The sequence below is a fragment of the Podarcis pityusensis genome (assembly GCF_964106645.2).
Source record: "Podarcis pityusensis genome assembly, chromosome: 3".
NCBI lineage: Eukaryota > Metazoa > Chordata > Lepidosauria > Squamata > Lacertidae > Podarcis > Podarcis pityusensis.
In genome coordinates, this window is record NC_138026.1 from 39392804 (window position 1) to 39416682 (window position 23879).

At 42.8% G+C, this 23879-nt stretch overlaps 1 long non-coding RNA gene across 1 annotated transcript in view; it reads left to right on the forward strand.

Annotated features, from left to right (window-relative positions):
• Positions 1 to 546: 546 nt before the first annotated feature.
• The window catches only part of LOC308473411, a 48362-nt gene continuing 25029 nt past the window's right edge, over positions 547 to 23879 (forward strand). The window contains exons 1-2 of the long non-coding RNA XR_013984077.1: positions 547 to 670; positions 1380 to 1434. This is a non-coding gene — a long non-coding RNA (uncharacterized lncRNA). The remainder of the gene's footprint in view (positions 671 to 1379; positions 1435 to 23879) is intronic.

Here is a 23879-nt window from a genome sequence, read left to right on the forward strand (position 1 = left end):
ACTGCAATGGACAAGCATTGTAGCAGGAGACTCATGCTTTGCTTGCTTTCACAGACTGCTGTTGTTGCTGTGCTCTTACAGCTGTGCTAGGAAGATGGGAGTGTCAAATGTAAATAGGCTGGCTCAAGTGGGTTTTGGGTTGAGAGCCGAAAGCCCCATTTATTGTAGACTGCCTCTTTCTGACCCATTAACGGCAATGACTTGTGCAGCGTTGTGTTAACAAATGGATACTGTGTGCACACATCTCAACTACCTAAAGTGGTGACTTTCCATTTGGAATTAACAGACCTCAGCCACACAATTATTTCTCTGTGTACAAAGAGGTACAGTTGCAATGTCAAGGCGGTTCATGTTTATGCTGGAGGGAATCTGAAGAAGGTTGAGAGAGAGAGAAAGGTGTGATGGTTAATCATTTTCACCCTTCATCCCAGGCACATTGGATTTTGTTTGCATGGATCGACCCCTGGTCTTTGAACTTTGGACTTAACATACAGTACTGACTTGCTGCCAGGTTCAGGCTATATAAGCAGCACCTCTCTAGTTTAGAAATCAAGGTGGCTAACATTCTAAGCTAATAAAAATATGCAAGGATATAAAGAAAGCAAGATCCCAGGATACATCACTGAGATGGAACCAAAAAGCAGATCAGTAAAGGAAAGCCTAATCAAAGGTAAGAAATGAAAGCAGGCATATTTCATTCAGAAGCACCAGCAACTGAGAAAGCCAGCAAAAGGACCAAGTGGACCTCTCTTGGGGACTATTCCAAATTCTGAGCACACCAGTAAAAAATATGTGGTTTGTGACATACAACTAATGGGAATGGCAGAGGACAGGGGCCAAGCCTCACGGGTAAATCATAACTCCTGTGCAATTTCATACGGGGGTGGAAAGCAAATCTTAATTACTCTGGCCTCTGTGTATGTAAACTTTAGAGCTTTAAAGCTTGATGCCAGTACCATGAAGTGGGTCAACAAACAAATTACATAACATGCAATATCAACATTATAAGCCTTATGATTGGATTAATTAAGAGAACAGTGGGCTCTGTGTATAACACAACAAAGCACTGCATATGTTAAATAATGCCCAAGTGCGCTCAATTTTTCAGCGATCAACAAAATGTAATACATTTAGATGAAATAAATGGCAAAACCACAAAGGCAGGAAAACAGCCTCCATCAGTAACTAATGCACACTCTGCATACCAAAGCGGTTCCTTCCCATAACTCTTAAATATCATGGTCAGCCTTGTTGACCTTTTTCAGCTCGTTCCTGTAATTGTGTGAATCCGGCACCAGGCCTAAGAGGATGACATTAATAGTGGAGCCACTCTTGTTGTTATAAGGACCCTGGAAATCACACCTTTCAATATGTTTCAGTTTCAGGTATTCTGTGCCTGGAAGAAATGCAGCCATTTTCACAGCAGCTGTACTGGTAAGAAATGATCAATAAGCAGCATGCAATGTTTATTTATTTATAGCATTTATTTCCTGCTATTTGCCCAAGGAGCTCCAGGTAGGACAAGGGCTTCCCCTTCTATTTTCACAACAGCCCTGTGAGGTAGGTTAGGCTGAGAGACAATGACAACTGGCCCAAGGTCACCCAGTGAATTGAGTGAGGACTTGAACCCCAGTTTCCCAGGCCCTAGTCTGGCACTCTAACCACTACACCACCACTGACTCCAATAATGCCCACCCACCTTTGCAACATAAATCCACCATTGCAATGGGACTTCTAGTTTCTCTTCTCCTTCCTTTAGAGGAGATTTGTGGTTGGTGGGGAGAGAAGCCCTGTTGCATAAGCAAATAGCTGCTTGGGCTACCTTGGATATTGGCCAAAGTGTTTGCTTCCTCTCCCCTGATGCTAACAACGCTTATTTGGATATAAGCACCATCTTTTTGCAGCAACAGTTATTATGGAAGTCATAAAATGAGCATCTGCTGCTGTATATATGCAGCCTGCCACTCCATGACTATAAAATAAGAAGGAAAAGATGCTGCAACAGCCAGTGACCTTTTCAGTGGGCCATGGCCCAGCCAGGCTGACCTAGGTGTGTGTTGTCACTGCCCCCATCACCTCCATCATTCTGGGAGATGCATTGGACTTCAGTCCAACTGCACCACTGAGCGGATTGAAATAATTGTTACACTACTGGGATGCAGAAGGAATTCTAAAAGTTTAAAATAATGTTATGCTGAACTGTAATTGGCATTTTAAATCATTTTGGCATTTTAGATCACTTTAAATTAAAGACAAATAATTAAAGTTCTGAAAAACCTCAGCTTAAAGGTATAGTGGGAAAAATAAACAGGGACTGATAGGTTGAGCATAACCGAGACATCTGGAAACACTGTGGGCACAATAAACAATTGAAGTCACATTGATGTCAATGAGGCTGTTAAACACACACTTAGTTTTGACTGGATTGTGTTTTTTCTCCACTGGAACTACAATGTGAATATTTTTGGACAGGCAGAAAATGGAGTCCATTTCACACAGCAAAAGAATACTTTTAAATCTCTGTGCTTTAGTCAGTGGGAGGAAAATTGTGCATATATTTTTGTGCATTTATTTCCAAGTATGCTGCCGGTAGAATCCTGCACAAGCAAAACCAAAACCAAGCAGAAGCAGCAGGATTGTTAAATATTAATAAGTCAGCATAATAAAAAAGTATATTGCACAAGGAGCTAATTAACTCCATTGCTTATTGATCTGCCTGCAAGTCATTCAGCAGGTCATATGCGGTGTTTACATTTTCTGTAAAGTGCATATGACTTAATATCAATCAAAGCTGTTTGCCAAAGCTGATGTCTCACGGTACCATATCAAGTAAATTATAAGGCAGCTGCTAACTGCAGCAAGGTAAATTTTACAATTTTGCAAGTCATACCCTGTATAGACGTGCAGAGTGTACTGTTCTTTAATTACACTAACAGCCTGATTCTGTACTCTGAAATAAAAGTTGGAAATGTTTGGGTGCAAAGGCTAGAGCAGTTGTTCAGCAATGTAAGTCCAACAACTTCTAGAAGCCAAACAGCTCTCCAATACATTTAGTGGTAATGTTGCATTGTGTACGAAATAGGCAGTATATAAACATGATCTCCACCATCAGGTGCCCATCACAAAGGGAAAGGAACAATAAAAGGACAGTGGGCCAAATATACAGTGAACAAAGGAATTCATACAATAATGAAGGTTTTTTGTGCAGATAAGCTATATTCAGTTTGCATAAGCGTAGACAGTACAATATTTTGTGATGCCTCTTTTTAGGGATGGAACAACATGCAATTCCTTGGTTTTGAAATTATTGTTTGAAATAAGAACATAATTTCCAGTAATGAGATCAATTAGCATGAAGCATGTGTGTATATAGCCCATAGTTTTGCAAATTTATGCTACTGAGTGTCTTAATTACAACCGGGAAGTGAAGCTGGTGGGGCAGGGGTTTCATTTCTGGAGTTGGAAGTTGCATGATAGATAGAGTCATTGCTGCTCATGGTGTGCACAAACTCATTTGTCTGGCCAAACAGTTTTTAAGTTGCTGTTTTTGTACTCCTCCATTCAGGCCTGCCAGCTTAGCCCAAGGACCGTGGGTCACACGTGAACGTCAGTGGGTGTGCTGACATAAGCCGTGCATGCCGACGGAAGCTCCTGTCGTGTGTGCAGCCCTGGTGCAAAAAAATGTGGGTCCTTGGCCCCTTCATAGGGAGCACCCAGGCCCCCCCCCTACCCAGAGCCTATGCCTCCTCTATTTTCTTTTCATCTTCCCCCTACCTATCTGCAGAGCTTGTCCTCTTCACATGTGAGGACTGTTTCCTCAGTCAAACATGGCTATCACTTTCCTCCCCAGAATTAGACTGTTTGCAAATGTTGTTATTCACAGTGCAACCCTACAAATGCCTAATCAGAAACAAGTCCTACTTTAGAGTTGGAGGCAAAACACATAGTCATGTGCAAATGTATTCATTCACCCGCATTCATTTGCACGCACACACACGTGCACACACACTTTCTCTGCTGAAGCATAGGTAGCTCAATTGGTAGAGCACATGATTCTTAATCTCAGGGTTGTGGGTTTGAGTCCCTCATTGGGCAAAAGTTTCCTGCATTGCAGGGGGTTGGACTATTCTGTCCTTCAGAGGGGAAATAAAAACAGAATAAAAGTTCTTTTGAATGAAAGAAACATTGAAGTATGGGTGATATCCGACATTAGTTATATGCAGAGCTGTCTCGTTGAAATCATTGGATCTCCTCTTAATGTGACTTGGCTAAAGTTCACCAAAGCATTTGTAGCAATCAAGTTCAAGAGCAGTGTAGCCATTATGGACATTTAATGTGGAAGATGTGTTGAGAACAGTGTTGGATTACCAAATAGACAGAGTAAGCACCGGCCTATAGGCCCAACGCCTCCTAGGGGCCCCGCAACAACAGATCAAAATAATATTGATTTCATCTTGAAAGAAAATTAAAAAGGGATCAGGAAATAATGTGGGGGGAGGGAAGATTTCAACTGCCTAGTGGCCTCCACAGGTTTAGAACCCATCAAAGGTTTGAAAAGGACAGTAGAGAATGTTACACAAAGAGACAACAGATCAAGGAGCCATGTTCAAACTCATCTATAGGGGCGGGGAAATAACACTACATATTAAGTAATTTATCTCTGAATGGTTTTAATGACTCTAATGTATTGCACTTTAGACAATAAGGCCACTGAGATGGACTGGCTGAGCTGAGGCAATGAATCAAGAAGTTTTGGTGAATCTCTCTTTAAAAACAGAAATATTGCATTTGCTTCTCCTGAAGTGAAGCTGTGCAGGGTAGGAAACCACTGGCCCTGCATGGGTCCAGATTTGCCCCACAAACTATGCCCACCCACTCCGCACATAGAGCAAATAGGCAAATATTCCTTTCTTCACCAGCTTCAGCTGAAATGGGTGATGAAAGGATGTTTCTCTGCAAGCATGATTCAAGCCACACCCACAAAGGCAGGTGTCAGCTGATGTCATTGTGACACCAGGCCAATAGGCAGTCCTGCCTGGCAGTCAAAATGGCCCATGTGGTGGAGGAAGCCAGGAGTTGGCCCACCAGTCAAATCCTTCCCCCCACTTCCATGCTACAGGCTCATAAATGTACTTGCTGCATTAAGGCTGAAATCCAATGTAGACTTGATGTACATAAAGATAGTGGGAATTCTGAGCAGAGATATATGAACTCAACCTGTATGTCTTTGTATATCTTTATGCCTTGCATTTGCATTCTTTTCCAGTCAGAAGCAAAATAATACTAATAATAACTCAAGGAAGCCCAGCATTACCAGACATACTGCTGCGCTGACCTTTTTGCACTATGCAGAATATGAGCCATGTCAGCTAAACTTTGTTAAGAGGAAATTGGCAAGATCTGCAGTGTGTGCATCTAGGTGGCTTATCAGTAGTTTAACAGAGATGCTGGTATCTAATTGTGTGGAATAATGGAGATTATTGTTTCAAACTCCTAAACTGCTCATTATACAAAATGATTTTCTTGGTTCCTTTGAATTCGTCTTTTATGTTCCTCGCTAAGTGAATGCAAGTAAAACTGTAGCCTTGAAATGTGACATAGCTCTTGCATCCTTGAAAGAGCAAAATGGAATGGTCCCTTAGGGTCCAATGAGCCATCAGATCAAATAATAACTGGATATGATTGTCAGAGCCTCATGCAAGTAAATGAGTATTAATAGCCAACAGAAAAGAGAAGTGTCGTTTTTTGAGGCAGATGTGCAGGAGGAGTCCAGTAGCTGTTAACAATTAGTATCCTGTCTCGTTTCTGACACATGTTATGTTTCTGAAGGGTTCTGGGGAAATGTCTGGACAGCAAAATAATTTTACTGTGAGCTCTGCTCATTCTTTGGAATTTAAAAAATGGAATAATTGACTTGGGGCTGTTTCCAGTGAGACCTTTGCACTAGAGCAAGAATGGGGAACCTGGGGCCTTCCAGATGTTGCTGGGATGCAGCTCCCTTCACTCCTAGCCAGCATGGTCAATAGCCAGGGAAAATGTGAACTGCAGTACCAGCACCTGAACGGCAATATTTTTCCAGTCTCTGAAGTTGGTTAGAGTGTGGTGCAGGTTCAATCCCTGTATGGGACAGCTACATATTCCTGCATTGCAGCAGGTTGGATTAGATGATACTTAGGGTTCCTACTGACTCTACAATTCTATGATCTACGCTTTCACAAGGTGGAAAGCCACCCACATACCATGGCAGCTGCCCCAAGACTTTGGGGGACAGTTGTGATATATGGCATGAAGTCCCGCAGTTGTCAGGGGAAACTGGTGCAAGACTGGGAGCTTCTGAATGCAGGCATGCTTTCTGCTACTATAAAGCAACAATTGGGGTGTGGGTGGGTGGGTGGGTGGGAACAAACCCTAATTCCTATAATGTGGGCTTTAAGTGGTTTGCAGAAAGTCTGGTCTGGTGTGCTGTACTATTGCTAAACATCTGGTACTACAAGCTTGGAAAGCTGGGTCCTCATCATAGACTCTTGACTAGAAGTGGATCTTACTTTTTTGTCAGCTATAGCTTTATATTGCTGTTTGTGATCTTCCCTGTTTAGGGAACTTTTTTAATGACTGATGTTTTAATGTATTTCAAATCTCCTGTTGGAAGCTGCCCAGAGTGGCTGGGGAGACGCAGCCAGATGGGTGGGGTATAAGTAATAAATTATTATTATTATTATTATTATTATTATTATTATTATTATTATCTCAACCACAGATTCCAGGGACTGAATTAGGTACGCATTCCCTTTTACAGTACCTCCACTATTGGAGTGAACCTGGGAAGTGGCGTACACATGACTTAAGCTACAATCCATATGCATCCTGTATCCATCCTGCTGTTTCTCATGAAATGCAGTGTTTTGATAGTTTTCTCCACAAACCAGCTCCGATCCAATCTGAGAAAAAGAATTACGTAGCTGCATTTCAAGCTGGTAATGTATACACAGCCCTACTTAAAGATGCAAAGTTTCAACTATCTGTTACATTCAAGCCTGGTATCTCTTGTAAAATTGGGTTGTTTTTGTTTGTTTGGAACAGTTTCTAAAGACCGCATTCCTCCTGGCCTTCGGCACCAAAGGTTAACAGAATTGCTTATGCAGTCTATTGAAACAAGTTAATAACATTTGCAGTTCATAGTGTGTCACAAGCAGTAGCTACGGTGTGATTGAAATCTCTCTCTCTCTCTCTCTCTCTCTCTCTCTCTCTCTCTTTTATCAGATTCTGTTTTCTGGCATTTATAGCTTTTTCTTCCAGAATATGCTACTTCATATATACACCATTTTCTCATTTATCATCTGCCCAGTTAAGAACGTTTTTGTGGGAGTGAGTGGAAATAAAATCTGCTCAGCTGTGAACATATATAAATACAGGTGTGGAAAGGATGTTTTTAACCAGCTAAAATATGTTTCATGTACGTTCTCTAAAAGCAAAATCCCATGTGCTTTATCTTGACATAGAACTGGTTCCTCTGGTTGTTTGCCTTTGTCTCATTTTAATAAATGTGATTTCTGTGTGAATATAAAAATTGGGGGTGGGGTAGCAGCGTTTGCCTTGTATTGCAGATATTCCCTAACAAAGTGTGAACCTGGTAAAATGTGGTGTAAGCTCCACAGCTCTCTTCTCCACATTAATAGTCTGTGGAGAAAGAGCAATTTACCAGAACTTGGGTAAATCAAGGTTCTAAAACAAGCAGCCTAGACAAGTAGAGCAACTCTGTGCTGCAGATGGCCCTGCCCCAACGCCTGGAAGATAATGGAGAGGAATGTGGGGAACAGGAAGAGAGCCTGAGCACAAACCCTTCTCTCTTTCATGCAGTGTTAATCACGTGGGGAAAGGAACATCTGAATAGGGCTCCCTCTGGCTGTACTCAGACAAGCCAGCATGGTGTAGTGGTTAAGAGCGGTAGACTCGTAATCTGGTGAACCGGGTTCGCATCTCCGCTCCTCCACATGCAGCTGCTGGGTGACCTTGTGCTAGTCACACTTCTCTGAAGTCTCTCAGCCCCACTCACCTCACAGAGTGTTTGTTGTGGGGGAGGAAGGGAAAGGAGAATGTTAGCCGCTTTGAGACTCCTTCGGGTAGTGATAAAGCAGGATATCAAATCCAAACTCTTCTTCTTCTTCTTCTTTGTGCAGGAAAAGCACACACATATTTTAATGCTGTGCACATCTAGACATTTGAAGTTCCTACAGCATGCACTTCAGGAACATAGATGGCTAATTTTCAGCAGCCCTCAGAGCTGCAGCGTGCATTTCTTGGAAGATGCAATTCATCCTGTAGGAAGTGCTGTTGTCACAGCCATCTATTGCCTGTTGAGTGCAATGTGAGCAATGGCTAGTGCAATGTTGAGTGCAATGTGAGCAATCTCTCTCTCTCTCTCTCTCTCTCTCTCTCTCTCTCTGTGTGTGTGTGTGTGTGTGTGTGTTGAAAGAGTACTCACTGTTTATAGCCCTGCGTACCACTGTCTGTATTGTAAGCTGCTGTTGTGTAGTTTCCATTAGTTGGGTGCTTTTCCTCTTCTGTATTGCGGCACACAACCCTACATACATCACTATTCTCACTCAGAAAACTTATTTATTATCTTCTGCCATAACATATAATAATTATTTATTTATTTATTTATTTATTTATTATATCCCGCCCATCTGTCCAGGCCTCCCCAGCCACTCTGGGAGGCTCCCAACAGAACATTAAAAACACGATCAAACATCAAACTTGCCTTCAGAGGTCTTCTAAAAGTCAGATAGTTGCTTATTTTCTTGACATCCGATGGGAGGGCATTCCACAGGGCGGGCACCACTACCGAGAAGGCCCTCTGCCTGGTTCCCTGTAGCCTCACTTCTTGCAGTGAGGGAACTGCCAGAAGGATCTTGCAGCTGGACTTCAGTGTCCGGGCTGAACAATGGGGATGGAGACGCTCCTTCAGGTATACAGGACTGAGGCCATCTATAGAATCATAGAATCATAGAATCATAGAGTTGGAAGAGACCACAAGGGCCATCGAGTCCAACCCCCTGCCAAGCAGGAAACACCATCAGAGCACTCCTGACATATGGTTGTCAAGCCTCTGCTTAAAGACCTCCAAAGAAGGAGACTCCACCACACTCCTTGGCAGCAAATTCCACTGTCGAACAGCTCTTACTGTCAGGAAGTTCTTCCTAATGTTTAGGTGGAATCTTCTTTCTTGTAGTTTGGATCCATTGCTCCGTGTCCGCTTCTCTGGAGCAGCAGAAAACAACCTTTCTCCCTCCTCTATGTGACATCCTTTTATATATTTGAACATGGCTATCATATCACCCCTTAACCTCCTCTTCTCCAGGCTAAACATGCCCAGCTCCCTTAGCCGTTCCTCATAAGGCATCGTTTCCAGGCCTTTGACCATTTTGGTTGCCCTCCTCTGGACACGTTCCAGTTTGTCAGTGTCCTTCTTCAACTGTGGTGCCCAGAACTGGACACAGTACTCCAGGTGAGGTCTGACCAGAGCAGAATACAGTGGCACTATTACTTCCCTTGATCTAGATGCTATACTCCTATTGATGCAGCCCAGAATTGCATTGGCTTTTCTAGCTGCCGCGTCACACTGTTGGCTCATGTCAAGTTTGTGGTCAACCAAGACTCCTAGATCCTTTTCACATGTACTGCTCTCAAGCCAGGTGTCACCCATCTTGTATTTGTGCCTCTCATTTTTTTTGCCCAAGTGCAATACTTTACATTTCTCCCTGTTAAAATTCACCTTGTTTGTTTTGGCCCAGTTCTCTAATCTGTCAAGGTCATTTTGAAGTGTGATCCTGTCCTCTGGGGTGTTAGCCACCCCTCCCAGTTTGGTGTCATCTGCAAATTTGATCAGGATGCCCTTGAGTCCATCATCCAAGTCGTTGATAAAGATGTTGAATAAGACCGGGCCCAAGACAGAACCCTGTGGCACCCCACTAGTCACTCTTCTCCAGGATGAAGAGGAACTATTGATGAGCACCCTTTGGGTTCGGTCAGTCAGCCAGTTACAAATGCACTGAGTGGTAGCATAGTCAAGACCGCATTTTACCAGCTTCTTTACAAGAATATCATGGGGCACCTTGTCAAATGCCTTGCTGAAATCAAGGTAGGCTACATCCACTGCATTCCCTTCATCTACCAGGCTTGTAATTCTGTCAAAAAACGAGATCAGGTTAGTCTGACATGACTTATTTTTCAGAAATCCATGCTGACTATTGGTGATCACAGCATTCCTTTCTAGGTGCTCACAGACTGTTTGCTTAATGATCTGCTCCAGAATCTTCCCTGGTATTGATGTCAGACTGACTGGGTGGTAATTATTTGGGTCCTCTCTTTTCCCCTTTTTGAAAATAGGGACAACATTTGCCCTCCTCCAGTCTGCCGGGACTTCGCCTGTTCTCCAGGAATTCTCAAAGATGACTGCCAGTGGTTCTGAGATCACATCTGCCAGTTCTTTTAATACTCTTGGATGCAGTTCATCTGGCCCTAGAGACTTGAATACATCTAAACTAGCCAAGTATTCTTGTACTATCTCCTTAGTTATTCTGGGCTGTGTTTCCTTTGCTGAATCATTTGCTCCAAATTCTTCAGGTCGGGCATTGTTTTCTTTATCGGAGAAGACTGAGGCAAAGAAGGCATTGAGGAGTTCAGCCCTTTCTGTGTCCCCTGTTTGCATTTCACCATCTTCTCCTCTGAGTGACCCCACTGTTTCTTTGTTCTTCATTTATATGTAAAACACACACACACACAGAGAGAGAGAGAGAGAGAGAGAGAGAGAGAGAGAGAGCAGAAGACTTGCCACGCACTAACTGATCTCTGGCTTATAGTGTAATTGAATTGTATTACTGTTTATAAATATTTTAAGACTGCAACCCAATGTACAAATACTGAGGAGTAAGCTTCCTTGAATACAGTGGGACTTACTTTCAAGTAGAGTGGCATAAGATTATACTGATGCCATCTGGGCAGAGAGGCAACTTCTATAAATGAATACCACTTCCATATATGGAAGTGGTATTCATTTATAGAAGTTGCCTCTCTGCCCAGATGGCATCAGCATAATCTTATGCCACTCTACTTGAAAGTATGTGTGTGTGTGTGTGTGTGTGTGTGTGTGTGTATATGAGAGAAAATTATTTTTTTCAAATCTGGCTGAGTGCTTTGCTCTTAGATTAGTGGCAAGTGCTATGTCCCATATTCTCTCAGACATTTTAACTAGAATTCAACTGAGTGGAAAGCTGTAGCCTTATCTGGATAGTCTCTGAAAAGTTGCCAGAGAAACATTTCATTATTCCATGAGCATTCTAGTTCAACACATCCATTTAGAATTGCAAATTGAGATCAAAGGGGCTCGCGTGTATTTCAACTGTATTTCTGTCATCGTAATTATCAACATAACAAGGCACAGACAGTTACAAATTCATTATAATCTACTACGCAGTATGTACTGAAGAACAATTAATCAAAATGTTTATCTTTCATTAAAAAGAGAGCAGTAATTTCAGCAAGCAAAATAATATATTGGGTGAGATGGCAGCAATTCTCTCATATAAGCAGTTGTCAAGAGTTCTTTTTACATACAATCCCAGAGTAAGAGGAATGAGGAAACTTTGGCTGTCCAACTGTTGTTGGACTCCAGCTCCCATCAACCCCAGCCAGCATGGTCTATAGTCAGGGATGATGGGAGTCAGAGTTCAACAGCATCTGAAAGTCTACATGTTCACCATCCCTGATGTATAACATGCACAGAATATACCGATCACTTTTCCAGAAATACCAGCTCTTTTCTTTATTCTGCTCCAACATCACTAGGCAAATAAATAGTGCTCCCTCAGAGCATCGCTTGCCGCTAACCATGAGCGATTTTGTCGTCTCTTCTCTCAGCCAACGAATGAGAGTCCACAATCTCCCAAGAGAGACCATTCCAATGTTCAACAGCTCTCACCATTAGAAAGGTCTTCCTGATGTTTAGTCGGAATCTCCTTTTTCATAATTAGAATCCATTGGTTCAAGGCCTACAGCCAGTGTGGTGTAGTGGTTAAGAGCGGTAGACTCGTAACCTGGGGAACCGGGTTCGCGTCTCCGCTCCTCCACATGCAGCTGCTGGGTGACCTTGGGCTAGTCACACTTCTTTGAAGTCTCTCAGCCTCACTCACCTCACAGAGTGTTTGTTGTGGGGGAGGAAGGGAAAGGAGAATGTTAGCAGCTTTGAGACTCCTTCGGGTGATAAAGTGATAAAGCGGGATATCAAATCCAAACTCTTCTTCTTCAGGAGAAAACAAGCTTGTACCATCTTCCATGTGACAGCCCTTAAGATATTTGAAGACTCCAAAGCATGCTAAAATAATCAGCTATAGCAAAGACAACCAGTGACGGGAATGAAAACAACAGCTGGTGGGTTTTGGGGGAGGTGAGGGGGGAGAAGAGGAATAAACAGGGTGAAAAAAGCTCAAACTGATATACTAACATGATGTTGCTTTACCTACTTTAATAGGAATCAAGTTGGTTTGAGTATTTAGGTGGATTCTTTTATCTGTGTAAGTCCCTGGTAGTAATGATGCTTTTCTTGTTATTACTAGTTTAAAAGCTGCTGCTATTAGCAAGAGGTACTGTTGCTGTTCACTGATTCCAGATTCTTTTTAAGTTAAATATCCTTACGAGACAATGATGGAGAGACTGACTTTTCTGGTTGGCAAATGAGGACGAGGGAGGATTGGTTTAATTATTCTCAATCCCTAGTCGCATAAAACACCTCAGGTTTATGGCCTTGTTAATTACAGCCTTGTAATTGCTGAACTACAGAATAAATGTTCTTGTTTATTTCTTGCTTTGGTTACCCTTCCCTCTTTGCTTAGCCCCCACCCTCCAAATGTCTGGGACCACTGCTGCTTGCACCCTATAAAGCGAGAAAGTCCCTGGTTCCAAGGAAGCAACTCCAGTGAACTAGCTGCCTTCACTTATCTTCCTCCCCTGCAGCTGAAGCACAAAGTTCCTGCCACTATTTCTCAGGGACTTAGTAACTGAACAGAGCAGTAGTGGCTGCGACCCATTCAAAAAGGCAACAATAGCAATATATTGATATGGCAGTCCTTGCACAGCAAGGCAGCACTCATCCCCTGAGCTGCTGTGATCCTCCCTCCTGTAGACATAAAGGCCTGCAGCACCATAAAATAAATTTATTTATGGGGGTGGGGGCAAAGAAAGACAGAAGAGTGTATTTCAGGGTGTGTGTGAGAGAGAATTTTATCCCAGACACTGGATTTCAGAAAAAAGAAATAACAGTATATTTCACATTAAGACTCCCATCCTAAATGTATTTTCTCTGAAATAAGTCCTATGGATTTTTTATTATTTAAGAGCTAACTTTTAAGTAATCGTGTTTAGGATTGAAGCTTTATTTTATTTTCCCCCTTTCTGATTCAGTTATAATTGCCAGGTGTTGGCAGACGCGTATATTCTCTGAATAGGATTTGCCCATTTCCCCCTTCCCACCCTACGCTACTACTGATCATGCATGGAGCCCTGAGAACATGCTTGGAGGCCCTCTTACACTACAAATCCCGTTATATCCCAACAGATTCTCAGGGCCGAAATTCCCACTGCATAACACACATTTGCATAACACACATATTTTCTCACCCAAAATTTCTTAAAACAGCTCACAAAAATCTATAATAATAATAATATCAACACCTCCACATCCAACAGATCATTTCTTCATTTAAAAAACCCAACAACCCACAATGCAGTTTAAAACCAAATAATAATAATAATAATAAAAATAATAATAATAATAATTTATTTTATTATTTATACCCCGCCCATCTGGCTGGGTTGCCCCAGCCACCCTATCAAAAAATGCCCCCTCCTCCCCCCTGTTTTCCTGCATGCCTCAAGCACTCCACCCCTCCCGTTGCGTGGGTTCGAACCGCCAACCTTCCGATCGGCAAGCCCAAGAGGCTCAGCGGTTTCGACCACAGTGCCGTCCACATCCTCGGTTGCTGCAAGACCATGCTGAAAAGCTTTCTATCTGTGCAGAAAAGCTTTTCCCTGAGAAAACTGAGAGGAGAAGGAAAGCCAAATATGGGAAGGGGAAATGCTACAGATCCCACCCCCCTCTAAAGGAAACAATGGGGAAGAGCTGAGTGTCAGTGGAGCTTGTCATTTGATTTCCAGTTCTGAAGTTCTCTTCCCTGCCCCACTTTTCTCCCTATCAGGCACCTGTAGAGAAAGGTGCCATCTATTATATGTCTATTTATAATAAAAACCTTTGGGGTATATGGAAAGAGCCAGAGAGGTGCAACAGTGGGAAGACTGGTGGGGAGGAAGGTAATTTTGTGTTGGGGCCACTTGCCTGCCTCCTGACACCACCTTATACTAGTAGCCTTTGGAAGTGAAAAGGTGTCACCATGGCACATAGCTGTCAACTTACAGATTTGAAAATAAGGGACCAGCAGCCTTGAAAATAAGGGATCAGCAGCCAAAATAAGGGACCTGCAGCCTCACCTGTTCCAGGCACTCCAGTCTTCCTGTCCTCCTGCAGTCTGGTCAAACTCATGCGGGTAGCTTCGAGAACACTGTCCAACCAACTTTGTAACCAGAGGTTCAACTGAATAGAATCTGAATCACATGCACCACAAGGCCTATGCAGCCTCAACTATGCAGCCCCTGGCCTGGCTTTGCACTGCAGAGTTTGCAGCAGCACGTGCAACAAAATGGTGTCCAGCATTCAAAAAACCCCTCAGGTTGCATTAACTAGCCTCCCCCCCTCGCCACACACACAGCCTCCCCCCCTCGCCACGAGATCGCCAGTCACCCACCATTTTAGTCAACCAGCTCCTTTCTTTCCCCCCATAAGTCAGTCGAAGGAGCCTCCAAAACAAATTCAAAAGCCCCCCCTCCCATGAGATCTCCTTTCCTTTTCCCCCACCATGTGCCCCCACTCCAGACAGACCTTTTCACCGGCAAGGGTGAGTGGGCCGTCGATGACGTATCCATCCGATTCCGATCCGAGCACTCAGCACAGGTATGTTCAACTTCTGAGCCCCTCTGAGCCAAAGGCAGAAAGCCCAGTCAGCAGCCAAACGAAGCCTCAAGGAAAACCACCGTCACCTCTCCGCTGGGAAGCACTGAGCAAAGGCGAGTCCCCAGGCAACGCAGCTGATTTGATCACACAAGGCATGCAAGCTCTACCCCCCAGTCGTTCTTAGACTTCTTATTGGGTGAGCAACACAGCCAAGCAACACAGTTGGAGCCTCCCTCCTTCCTGGCCAGCAGGGAGAGGAGCTACATCCATTGAAATTTAAGGGACATCATTTAAGGGACATCCATCAATAAGGGACAGCAGCGGGACATGGTGCTGGAATAAGGGACTGTCCCTTCAAATAAGGGACGCTTGACAGCTATGCCATGGCACTGTGTACATTGTCATTTGCTGCAGTTACCACTCCATTCATATAGGCCTGTGGCAAATATTCAGTTTAATGTGGTGGTGTGCTCCATATCTGAAACATTTCCCGCTGCTCTGTACCAGCTCCTGCCAACCTAGCAGTTTGAAAGCATGCTAGTACAAGTAAATAAATAGGTACCTCTGTGGCAGGAAGGTAAACTGCATTTCCGTGCGCTCTGGTTTCCGTCACAGTGTTCCGTTGCACCAGAAGCGGTTTAGTCATGCTGGCCACATGACCTAGAAAGCTGTCTGTGGACAAACCAGCTCCCTTGGCCTGAAGCGAGATGAGTGCCACAACCCCATAGTCACCTTTGACTGGACTTAACCATCCAGGGGTCCTTTACCTTTTACCTAATGGAATATCTTAGCTGCTATTTTCATTGTGAGCTCTATGTTGAACTTTGATGTGGTATCATAATTGTTCCTGGTAAAATTCCTGGAAGCGCGTTTGCATAAAAAGAGGTATTAGCCAGGCAGCATTTATGCTTGTGTCTTAAATCACTGAAACAGATGTAGCGGGTAATCTGTTCATTGTAAATACATCTGTGGGGTGTAATTTGTTTCTGGGAAAAGAGGCTCTTGAATTTTCTTGGTTCTTAGATGATGCTGTGTGGTAGGAGGTGCTTAATTGGCAATGCTGGTCAGACTTTAATCCATCCTGATTGTAGAGCTGCCCCACTGATGCTGTTATTTATTATGGAGAAAAATAGTGTTGTGTTACATGCCCCAATTAAACCAATTTTATTGGAATTCTTTTTGCATTATTCTAATTGCGTCGCTCTACAGTCCCATTTGAAAAATGTGCCTATTACTGCTGCATACTGCATGCCACTTTAATTATAAATGATGGGTCAATTTCTTGGTAACTGTTGTGCAGGACAGCAAGAGAGCACAACCTGTAAGCAATTTGTCATCTTCCTGTGCTACTTTAATTGACAAGACAGTTAGGACAGAAATCATTTCACGGCTGTATCTGGAATGTTATTGGTCAAATTTTCCATTATTTGCACCGCGGGGGCGCTTCAAGTTTTCATTTGTATCCACAGAAAACGAAGGCTGAACAATGAACTAACTAAATAATCGTTATCACTTTGGCTGAAGCTAGATGATATTGGGACAGTTTGGACACTGAACTAAGTGGCATTTATGCGTCAAGTACTAAAACAACTGATGTGTTGTCACATTGGGAGCGTCTTGGCTCCTTCAAGCGGCAGCCAATGAGGATGACGAAACTCACCATCAATTCTGCTACACCACAACTTTTAGTTTACTAGCAACTACCAGAGAGAGATAGGAGCAGCTAGTTTCAGCCTCATTGTACACCACTGGTTTTAGAAGGGAAGGCATCAGTTTGTAAGGCTTGACCCACAAAAGCAACTAATAAATAACTTTGATGAATGAATGAATAAAATTATCTGTATAATCTCATCCTGATTGTTGATTTGCAGTCATAGTCTTCTGAACAGGATTTAAAAGCTTCCATTTGATTTCCCTATTTAAAGGTTAATTATTTGAGAAGGCTTTGGAATGAAATAAAAAACAAAGAGGTCTTTTATTAGAACGCTTTAAAAACCACCTGTGTTTATTCTATTTAAATGGTGCTATCCAGCTTTTTAATTCTAACCATGTATACCTAGAATTAAATCCTGCAGAATTCAGTGTATCAAGATGAAGATAATAATAATAATAATAATAATAATAATAATAATAATAATAACAACAATTAATTATAACCTGCCCTCCCCGGCCAGGACCGGTCTCAGGGCGGCTAACATCAAAATATACGATACATTAAAGTCATAAACAATTAAAATACAGCTTAAAATCAAATCTGGAGCAGAATAATGTTTGCTGTCCCAGGATATAAACCTGGGCTTCCCAAATGTCTGAGTTCATTGCCACCCTCCCATGAGCTTATAAATACGTCACTGACCCCAACCCAAATAATTAGGAATATATATGAAAAATGTCAAGAAATATCAGTATATAATTAATATTTATTAATCATCAATCACCATTACTAGGCAACACAAAGCATAAAAAAGAAATAAAAAGAAGTGAAAATAATAATGATGCTATAACAAATACATAGGTTCTTCATTGGCAAGGGAGGTGCACTCTGTATATGCCCATGTACTTAATTTCTGAGGCTCATAGTTCCTGATTATTGTACCTTGCAAACTTCTAGGCCCATTTTTGTCCTCTTTTGACAAGGTTTTTATTTACCCTCTGGCACAGTCCCATTGACCCCAGGGATTCAAAATCAATGTCTCTAGGAATCTCTGGTGTAGTCTGATGATGCAGCAAACTTGCTAAAAGTAAGTGGGGGCTGGTCAGTCCCTGGATGAGAACACTCTTGGGAACTATGTATCTACAGATGAATGGAAATTGAGACATAAATATTATTAATACCTAACCAAACAACTCCTCCAAACAATACATTGGCAAAGTAAAATGTATCTGCTTGCAGCAAGAAATCTCTAGCATTTAGGTCAGCATAGGCAAACTCGGTCCTCCATATGTTTTGGGACTACAACTCCCATCATCCCTGACCACTGGTTCTGTTAGCCAGGGATGATAGTAGTCCCAAAGCACCTGGAGGGCAAAGTTTGCCTATGCCTGATTTAGGTTGTATTCCTGTACACGCTTACCTGGGAATAAGGCTCATGGAACTCAGTGAAACCTGCTGCTGAGTAGATAAAGAATAAGAGAAATGTGCTCCAAGAAATAAACAGGCCTACCAGGAAAGGGGTGGTCAAGTCATGCAGAAATAACAGATTGATTCCCCCCACCACTGCCTCCCATGGCCAATTGAAATGAAAACTGAAAAGTCTGATTTTCACTTGCATCAGAAGTACAAAAGGGCTTTTCATACATAAGGGTTCTGAAAGGCTATGGGAATAGGAGAAAAAGTGACCTGGAAATGCACCAGTAGATCGGGAGGGAGAAAAAATCTGCCTTTGCGTGCTGCAGTGATGGCCAAACTTGGCCCTCCAGCTGTTTTTGGACTACAACTCCCATCATCCCTAGCTAACAGGACCAGTGGTCAGGAATGATGGGAATTGTAGTCCCAAAACAGCTGGAGGGCCAAGTTTGGCCATCACTGGCTTACTGCTACACAACACTTTCCATCCATTTGACTGAATGCTGGCCAATGGTGGCGCTGCCTGCCATTGGGAAAAGGAATTGTTGTTCCCCGTTCCACCTTAAAACCCAGCAAGAAGTTCATATTGCAAAGTTAGATAAAGTAATTAGAGGCAGTTAAAAGGGGAAGAATTCTGGAAAGGGGAGGAGTGGGAGGAAGTCCTGGGGTTAAGAGAACCCCATAAAGTTATTGATATGAAAATGGCTTTGTGAAAATAAGTGTAAATGTGTGTGTGTGTGTGTGTTTAAAAAAATGTTTTCTTTTTGAAAATTTGAAAAAATAAATAAAAGCAAAGTAACTTCTCTATTACACTTGCATGCACATGCACACGAATATACATTTGTAACAACATCTAAACATATAAGTAAATTAAATGAGCTAAAAAGAGTGGTATATTTTTCCTGGGTTGAGTTGCAACTACTCCAGGTGATCCCTGAAATGGCAAAAGCACACATGAATGCTGATAGCCATCTACAGGTACCATAGCAGGGAGCTGTGTTTAACTCAGGGTGGCAATACGGCTAGTCTGAATGCGTGTCTGTCTCTTTCTTTCCTAGCACTGGAGAGATGACAGATTTTAACTGGGGAGGGATGGGGGGAGAGTGCAGACAAGCACAATCCCTGTGTAATTCAGTTATTGCTTTCTGTTTAGCCCAGAATCTGGTTACTGGGGCTGTATGTGGTTTATTGAATAGTTAAAAGGCATTTAATAGCCGGGCTGGGGAAAGTGTGTCCCTTCAGCTCAACAACTTGAGTGATCTTTTCCTTCTCCGTTAGTATAGCCTGTAGCTAAGCTCAACAGTACAGAGGAGAGAAGAAGGGCAAGCAAGATGAACACCCATGATCATCTCTGTTGATTTGCCTTTGAGGTAAAGGCAGCGTTGAGCCCTGGGGACTCCACATGTATCTTGCTCAGTAAAGATCCAAAGTAAACCTTAATAATAGAAGAAAGCTGGTTATCTGGGCAGGGTTTGAGATGGGGAGCAGGGATCAAAGCCAGGAAGGAAAGTTGAGAAGGCAGAGAGTGGTGAATTGAATGGAGCAGGGGTGATGATTCCCACTAAAGGAGGAGCAATTCTTTTATGTGGCTGAACTAAAAAATATGTTTTTTGTTGCCTTGGGTAGCTCATGTGCCAGAGTTAGTCATTTGGGCTGATTAACTGCATAGCACATTTTGTCATCTCAGCACTAGAAACAAGAGGAAATGTTGAGGAAATGGGAACTCGGGAGTAATTATTACAAAGCAGCGAAAGCACTACCCCTGCCCGCGATTCTTCTTTAAATTCAGCAAGAATCAATCTGTGGGATGTGATTGAATCTGCATTTCAAATCCTAACCTTAGATGTCACCCCATTTTTCTTCAGCTTCAGAAACTCTGTCATAATACCTAGCACTGGAAGGGTTTGAGAAGTTTCCCCCCTAAGATGTGTTAATTTGAAATCTCTGAAAGTGCCTTGCATCACAAAAGCTGAGGTGGATAGTTTGAGAATTGTTCTCCTATATTTTGAAGCCGGAGCATAAGAAATGATCATCTCCTAGAAGATGCACCTTTTATGAATATATGCAGGAGGGTGCAAGTTGGAAAGATGTGTCATTCAGCTGTCATTAGGCCTGTCAAGTTTCTTGTGCTTCATTCAGTGGCCCTGTAGATTCCTCACAGCTGTTCCCGCAGCGGTAACACTGTAATGTCACCAACTTTCACAGTTAAGAGACATTGTCTGCCAGCCGAATGGCATGTACAGTGGAATCCTACATTGTTAATTTGTCTGCTCCTGAGCTCAGTGGGAGTTACTCCCACTGTGTATAGGATTGCAGCTGCCAGTCATTGCATGACTTAACATATAGTTCAGGTAATATGTAATTTTAAAAGATATATTTCTGCGCATAGTTTAATGGACAGGGCTATTCATTTTTATTTTTTATATAGTGCTATTAGTGTCCGTTGTGTTTTAAAGAGTGCTGGTCCTGAAGAGTTTTGAATCTGAAATTCAACACTGGAAATGGCAGAAGAGGAGAGCAATGTGGAGGCAGCGAGAAAGAGACTATGCAAAATTTTCCATTTCCTGTACTTAGTTAGGCTGCTTCCACACTGAGCATTTATTGTGGAATAGTTATGCTTTGTTCACTTACATTTTATGGGAGAACAGCCGAGTGTTGTGAACTAAATTTCTTCCTCTCCTATTTTCCCTGTTCTTCCTCTCCTATTTTCCCTGTTCAGCTTTAGTTTTTTTTCACAGCTCATTAAAAAAATCCAATTTCTTTTTAATAGCAGTGCAGCTTCCCCACTTGCAGATGGCCCATCATTCAGCTGTTCTGGCTAGTTATGGTCCATATTGTGTATTCTAGCCATTTCCTTCTCTAGGGTCTATCTCTCTTGTCTAGGACTCATCTTCCCTTTCTAAACAGCATTGCCCTTAATGCCATTTTTAAAAAATCCATCCCCTAAAGTGCAGGAAGGATGGGGGATCATGAATGTGAACGTTGAAATTCCTCAGGACCACATTCTGGGAGTTTCCCACTTCCACCTTCATGATCATATCCATAAGTAAGCTCAAGGAGGGAGAAATTTGGGCAGTGGGATGGGCAGAACCCCAGCAGAATCCTCACGCTGTCTCTTTGGCCCACTGCCAGGTGCAAAACCCTTGTTCCTAGTCCCTAGCCCAACTAGCAAGGAAAGTGGAATTCCTGGAAGGCTAGGAGTTGGGTGGTTAGTTGGAGTGGGAGTGAAGTGGGCTAGAGTTTGTGGGTAGGTTGAGTTAGTGTAGCGAAATAAGCTGAGTCAGGAACAGTTAGGGGCTAGGAAGACAAGTAAATGTCTGAGAGGTGGTTTAGTGAGTGAGAGCAGGTAGCGGAAGTTATAGGTCTGGATAAGCACCCCATAAATGTAATTGACAGATACCGCTTATGAAACCATACGCTTGTTAAACTGCAATAAATAAACAGAAGTTTATGTTTCAATTTAACCCTGACTGGACTCAGTATTGTCTCAGGAAGGGCCTGGGTGGTGGCAGCGAGAAATAAAGTGGTGGCACAGGGATCAATAGACAGTGAAACGTCCGGGGACCCTGCGTGATCGCCACAGAAAAGTGCTGAGAAGCCTGAAGGACAGAGGTGAGTAAACCCACCCAGCTTATCTACTGAACTCATTGTGGATTATTATGTGGACCAACAACACCATCAGATACCACTGATTCATCGAGTTCAGTGCTGTGAGTTGTGATTGGCAGCAGCTCTCCAAGACTCAGAAAAAGGCTTTTCCAGGAGCTACATGAGATCCTTATACTGAAGATGTCTGAGATGAATCCTGGGCGGGCTTTTCTTCATGCAGAGTATGTTGTCTGCCATAGACTATTTAGAACAAAATGTACTGGTATTTATTTTTTTACAATTGCATATTCCTAATTTGCTTTCAAAGCCATTTGCTTTATAAAAAGCACTTTTGTACTTTTAAAGAAAAAGCTGAGCTGATGTCCCTTTTAGCTGTCACCTGCAAACTGTCCATGAGCGGAAAATGACAATGGGGAGGGGCAATCATAGCTTTGTATGGAAACTGGGCATTCCCCATTAAATGTTACAGGGGCCTGTGCAATTAATTGTTCTAGTGTTGCAACTGAGAGCAAATACTGAAGTCCGTGTTATAGACAGCTCACTTGTCATTCATATTTTCATCTGGTTGAAGCAAATACCTCTTCTGAGATGCTTTGCTCCTTGAAATGCTATGCTTCCTGAGTTTGTTGATTTCATAAAGAAATGTCAGTGACTCTGAACTGGTGCTCCAATTTCTCTTGCTAACAAATGTTAGCAGTGGAGCTGTATATTATTTCTTTTCTCTGTATCGAATAAGCTTCCTTGGACAAACTGCATGTCATGCTTGAATCAGTTATGTGATGCTTGTGCAATATAGCCTTCCCTCCCCCCAATTCATGTGCAAGAAGGGTTTCAAGTAATTTATTTAAGTGTATTTAAGTGTATTTAAAGGAAGTGGGTGTTGTGGAGTACCATAAGGCTTTACGTTCAGCTCTGCAAGCTGTAGAGCAGTGACTTTTATCAATAAATGGCAGTACAGTCCTGAGCACTGGGATAACTCCTGAGAATATGCTTCGAATTGCAACTTTAATTGAAATTATCTAAACATGATTACACAAAAGTAAAAGCCACTAGACGGAATTCAGTGTTTCGCTATGACAAATCTGCCACCTGTGTAAGCATTTCACCTTGCCAAGCAGAACAACCCCCCTCCTCTCTCCCCCACCCCATTCTGGGGGTTCTCCTGACCCACCTCACAGCCGATTTCAGGAGGTGGGGGAGAAAGAGGGGGGAAACCCCACTGCGCAAGCAGAAGTCCTTCTGCTGGCCAGGCTCGTTAGGTGAATCCCACCAATTGACTTCAATGCAAATTTTACTCCCACAAAGGTTTCCATAAGATTGCTGCTAAAGTGTATTACTGCTGCAGTGGCATCCTTGGAACCATTTTTTAAAAAAGAGGTTCTTTGATAGGGGGCAGGGAAGCTTCTCTATTCTTTTACTATGTTTTATTTGTTTTGAGGCATGAAAGTGTTTCTGTACGAACATCTTTTGCCTGTTTTTCCTGGGGTGACGTTACGGAGCATCTCTGCTTTTCTCTTTGTATGAAATGGGTATTTTGTTGTGCCCGTAGTGGTTTCTTAAATGTTCAGTTGTGCACACAGGCCCCAGAAGGTTGGGAACCCCTATTCTAAAATATGGAGAAATAGTTTATTAAAAACAGTTTGCTGTCGCTCCACCATCATACTGTACCCATTCATTTTCTTTTCATCATTTCAGTTTACCACTATCAAAGCCTGCATAGTGTGTTCTCACTAACAGAGAGCATGTGTAGCGGTGGAGTCTAGCAGGCCACCCCACTGTTGCTGGGCTGATCTGTTGGATGGCCACAGGCTGTGATTGGGTACTTGTGTTTCTGGGGAGATTTTGATGTTGCCAATTTATGGGTTGGGCTCAAAGGTTTTAAATACTGGGCACACAGCTTTGGGCGTCCTCTTTTGCGTCACCCGCCCACCCTCCCTGAAATGGGGATTTTGCGCTTGACCTTGCTATGCCTGTCATGGGGTCGCCTGCTTTGGGGGCAGGGGCCTGGTAGGAATTTTGTCCATTTGGCTGATTGGCTGGAGCCATTTGGTTTTTGCCTACTGCGTAGCAAATCGTCACAACTTGTAAGGTTTGCGGTTAGGCATTGGTTAGAAAATTGGTTGGTGGAGGGGTAAGTGCCTA